Source organism: Prionailurus viverrinus, chromosome A2, assembly GCF_022837055.1.
Source record: "Prionailurus viverrinus isolate Anna chromosome A2, UM_Priviv_1.0, whole genome shotgun sequence".
Classification (NCBI taxonomy): domain Eukaryota; kingdom Metazoa; phylum Chordata; class Mammalia; order Carnivora; family Felidae; genus Prionailurus; species Prionailurus viverrinus.
In genome coordinates this window covers 87,316,301-87,321,918 of record NC_062562.1, presented here as the reverse complement: position 1 = coordinate 87,321,918, position 5,618 = coordinate 87,316,301, and positions in this window count along the sequence as shown.

Here is a 5,618-nt window from a genome sequence, read left to right as displayed (position 1 = left end):
TTACTGGTCAGCTCTTGCAACAATACATCCTGTAGTGTAGCAATTGTGACCAAAGTTGCTACTTGGCTGAGCTTATAGTGGTCTACATTTTCCAAAATGCATTCAGTTTCTTCAGGAACCAGAATGGTGAATCAGATATATGTTAAGGCTGGGGTGCCTGGGTGGCTCAGTTGGTTGCACGTCCAACTCTTGATTTTGGCTCAGGTCATGATCCCACAGTTGTGGGATTGGGCTTATGTTGGGCTATGTGCTGAGTGTGGAGCCTTTTTTAAGATTGTCTCTCTCTCCCTCTGCCCCTCTCCTCTGCTCACATTCTCTCTCTCTCTCTCTCTCTCTCTCTCTCTCTCAGAGAAAAGGAAGCAAATGGAAGGGAAGAGAAGGGAAGGGAGGGAAGGAGGAAGGGTGGAAAGAAAGGGAAGAAGGAATGGAAGGGAGGAAGGGAGAAAGAAGGAAAGGAAGGGAAGGGAGGGAATGTAAGGAAGGAAGGAAGGGAGAAGGAAGGCAAGGAAGGAAGGAAAGGAAGGAAAGGAAGGAAGGAAGGAAGGAAGGACAAGGACCCAGTATGGAGAATGCTCAAACTGCCAAATGACAATTCACTTATTTGGAGACCAGGAAATGACCACCAGATGTATTTGTGGATACAGTGAATCCACTCCAAGCCAGACTTCAGCAAGATTTTATTTATTACATGGCTTCTGTAATCTCTTCTCTAACTAGGGGACTACAATGATGTGCTGAGTCTCTACCTATCAGTGTCAACTCAGATTCTGTACCCAATAGACCTCTGGATATTTATTTCCCTTTCCCTAGTATATGGTCACATGAGAAAATAGCTATAAGTCCAAAAATAATTTGGAGAATTATTACATTGTATACTCGCTGTGGTGTTGCACACCTGTTCCTCCTATGCATATGGTCATCTCTTCAGTCAGTGGATTCTGGATCTCAAGATTGGTTTAGGTTTGATAACTCGGCAAAGAATTGCCACTTTTTATTGAGGCAACAGCTTTCACCTTCCTGCTCCTCCATTTTAGCCTGCTTCTGATTGTAGATGCTAAGTAGCACACTCATTGGCCACCTGCCTATTTTGCTCCCGGTGATGTCATGTTCCATTAACAGTCTTCATACCTCCCTGAAGGCCAAACACACACCCCCCCCACCAACTACTACTTTATTCTTGTGGGTCTCTTGCACTTGGCACTTAAGTGCTGCCACCTAGCTTCACTTAGTTCAAGGCCAAGTCATCCTCATGAATACTAATCATTAGACAAGCTCTGTGAGCGTGTCTCCTACAAACTGCCATGTCATTCCTAGATGAGCTACCACTGAACTTCTCATGAATGCTGGTGCCACTGAACACCACCGATGCATTCCTGATGGCCTTGCTGAATGCTGGTTCCCACAGGACCCTGCCTTTACAGGTGTAAAATATAGTATTCCAAGAAAAGGCTGCCAAGTAAATGAAATGTTCTCATTAGCTTTTAATTCTGGCCCTTTTGATCAAGCACCCTCAACATCTCAACTCCCTCGGCTCCTGTTTGTACCTGGTAGCTCATTCTTGTAGTTTCTTCAGTGTAGAATGCAATCTCTCTTATCCAGTCCATCATATCCCTAGTTAAGTGATGCCAGAATTTAATCGTACTTGTCAGCTTTGTAGCCAGGATGGGGGAAGGGGTAAGTTTTGAGAGGGGCCCCTGTTGTCTTGAAGCCTCTTTGTGCACATAAGAAATGCTAGATCTCATTAAGGAAGGACAGCCTCTTTCTCTGTATAATTTGGCAGGGTCAGAGGGATCTGAAGAACTACAATTTTCAAGGGTGTTGTCAAAGCAAAACTTGCACAGGACAATGTTAAACAGGGTTAGGAAGATTTTATTCAAGGCTATTGAAACAAAGGAGAGAGGACAGAAGTCAGTCTGAGTTCCACTCCATCCAAACAAAGGGCAGAAAGGTTTTTAGGCTCTGAGATTAACCAGTGAAAAAATGCTAGAAGATACGGGGGTTGGGAAGGTTGATGGATGGCATGTATCTCGCACACTGAGTTTGCAAATGTTTTCCTCTGTTATTAGGCCATCTGTGTTTACTATTTGGGGTCTATGAAAATTAGGATCCTCCCCTCCCAGGGACTAGAAGATGGTGTACTGTCTTTCCTGATGATTATATTTGGAAGGGATGTCCCTCTGGTCCTAGAAAAAGATTTTTCTGAGTTGAAAAGCAGGAGGCTTTTAAAAGGATTTATATCTCAAGGAGTCAGAAAAAAATTACAATACACATTTTCCAAAGTAAATGCTCTGAGGAAAGAGAGGTCGGTCAGGAGCTTAAAGGTGGGAAGAAGTCTCTCTAAAGTTTAGTCACGTTGAAGAGAACATTAAGGCCACCTGGGTCAGCATTCACTCAGGTGTTCCAATTCTGTCAGAGTTTCAGTTTTTTCCAACTAATGTCCTGACCTCAGGGCACCAGTATTGTCTTTACTGAACATTTAGATGTCTCTGGAGTTCTGCAATTCTAACATGAAATCTGGCTCCTCGACCACATCTGCTCTTTCCTCGCAAGGAAAAAGAACTTCTGTGCAAACTACCAAAGAAGCCCTCCGGCTGTCACACTTAAATCTAGCTATTTGTTAACTGCCCTCAATTTCTCCTTATCCCTCTAGAAGACATCAATTCAATTTAGTGGTAATCAGTCAACTCTGCTGTCTTTGTAGGCATTATTCACTCTGTATTTTTCCAATGCTCTAAGTCATTACACTATCGAGACTATTCCTCTCCTTGGGGACTTTTTCCAAAGTCACCACTCAGGAGATCATCAGCAATTGGTGGGCTGCCACTTTTGTGGGGGGACCAGGAAGCCCTCACATTTCTTCATTCATGTCAGTTTAGATCCTTCCAGAAGTAAACACCTGGGCAGGACTGGATGTGCAAGGGATTTGGGATATTGCCCGTGAAAGATAAAGCAGTGGGCAGGAGAAGCAGGCAGGCAGAGCCTTCGGACAGAGACAGAAGGATGAGAAGTGTCAAGAATGACAAGATAAGGACTGAGAAAAAAGAGAGCCTTAGACCACCGGAGAGTTCTGAGAAAATCTTGGACAAGCCGAGGAGAGGCTCTAGGGAAAATTTGTTCGTCAGAGGAGTGTCACATGAGGCGGGCACAGGTTGGCTCTAGTCCCCCTGCCCTGCTCAGCCATTGGCCGGGAGCAGCCTTGGCATGGTGGCCCCTGTGCTCACGGGAATGGCAGCTAAAGGTGTCGGTCTGCTGTGCTCCCCTGCCAGCAGGTTTCCATGGAGTGGGCATCGCCACAGCCGCCACAAATCATTTGCAAGAATCCACTGAAAAGTACAGAAACATAAGCTAGAGAAGGTCAGTGGCAATTAAAACCATAGACTCTGGGAAAATGGGGGTGAAGTTTAGAATTAGGAACAGCGTCCATTGAATGTTGGTGACTGCCGAGTACAAGTTTTTATTTTAAGTATATGTTAGATGTTTAATCCAAATGAATATAGTTCCCTTAAACAGTCCATTTCTTACACCAAATATGATATTGGAGAGGTAAAGTTTTCCCTTTAAAAAAATGGGAAAGGGGCACCTGGGTGGTTCAGTTGTTTGGGTGTCTGACTTCGGCTCAGGTCATGATCTCGTACCTCATGAGTTCGAGCCCCATGTCGGGCTCTGGGCTGATGGCTCGGAGCCTGGAGCCTGCTTCAGATTCTGTGCCTCCCTCTCTCTCTGCCCCTCCCCTACTTATACTCTGCCTCTCTCTCTCTCAAAAATAAACATCTAAAATTTTTTTATTTAAATTAACTTTAATTTTAATTTTAAAAAACACTAAAAATGCTAAGATGAAAAGAATAGCGTTGGCCCCACGATTTATTCATTGATGACTAAACAAGGGGGGAGCTTTTTGGCTAAACAATTTTAGTCAAATGATTTATCTAAATCATTTTAGATAGCTTGATGGTCTTTTAATGTATGAAAAAGAATGTTCTAGCCTGGTGTAAACATGCTTTTGGTTCCTGAATTTTAATTGGCTTTTAATGACGGTGCAGCACCCTTTTAGTAGAGCCTGAAGTGCTTCCTTTGACATACTTCAAAGGAACGCTCAGAGCTGCTGTCCCTGCAGTTGTTCAGAACTCTTGTAAGCAGAATGTGAAAGTTTGTCTGTTCCCAAGGAAGAAAAAAATCCCAACACCTAGATGCACTCAGATATGTCACTGAGACAGAAATTATTTTTCCATTGAGATCTAAGGCCTCAGTTGCAACATATGTGGCCCTATTGCCCTGTGAATAATTGTTTTCTGTTTTCTCTCTTGTCTTTTTTTTGCTATTTGCATAGTGTTGTTCTTCATCTTCCTCACTAACATCAACATTATCAAAAGTCACTGTTGACGGCGGGGGGGGGGGGGCGCCAGGTGTTTCAGTCAATTAAGTGTCTTGTCTTTGGTTCAGGTCACGACCTCATGGTTTGTGAGTTTGAGCCCCACATCTGGCTGTCTGCTGTCAGCACAGAGCCTGCTTCAGATCCTCTGTCCCCCTCTTTCTGTTCCTCCCTCACTCGTGTTCATTCTCTCTCTTTCAAAAATAAATAAATAACAACATTTAAAAAAAAAAAAGGAAAAAAAGTCACTGTGGAAAGTATCACCTTGCCCTCAATGTGTTAAATCTTACCCAGTGTGAGCTAATGTTTGCAGTCCCCTTGTGCAATGGGACAGATTCAGGGCTGAGGGCCACATACACATGTGTTAAAGCAAAAAAAAAAAAAAAACTCAAACCCATAGTCCTCAGAAACATTAAAACTAACTATTGAAATCTTGAGTTGGAAGATGAGAGAGAGATTGGAAGTTTTTTCTTCCAATCATGGTGAAGTTGAGCCTGACTTGGCCGTGGAGAGCCCTGCCCCCACTCCCTGTTGAATATTTGTTCTCACGTGCTCTGAGATCAGGAGACCCTAGGGAGATGAGCAATCCTGAGTTGGGCTCCTCTGTCAGTTTCCCCATATCCCCTGAATAAGTTTGACATCAGGAATATTGTTTTTAAGTATAGCATAAATATTTTAAGATGCTCACCTAAGAGGCAAAGTTAATTATTATTCAGTGTTTTGTTTTGTTCTAATGCTGTGTGGAATTCATTATTAAGCACCCTTTTCCAGCCGTGGGTGACTTCTCACACAATCACTTCTCCCCCCGCCTGAGATATGCTATTAAGTTGGCATAAAAAATGTGTTTTTTTTCTTTCTTCCCAAGTCTGGACTAAATAAAGCAGCTCAGATCCATAAAGGAAGTAACTTATCCAAGCATTCTTAAAAATGTAATTAAAAAATCTTTTTGTAGTAAATATTTTAAAATATTCTACTTAGTCATTAACCTCTCTCTAGAAAATCAAATTTGGTGTTTCTTATTGCCCCCTTTTTAGGGGAAATATGTTATGAATTCTGTTATATTAGCTTGAATTATGTTGTAACTACCTGAATCTAGCCTCCTGCAAAAGGAAAAAAGATCTGAGACTGAAACAGGCTGGAAATTCCAGATTCAGATCTCTCTCACTCTCTCTCTCTCTCTCTCTCTCTCTCTATATATATATATATATATATATACATATAGCGTATGTAATATATATGTATATTTACA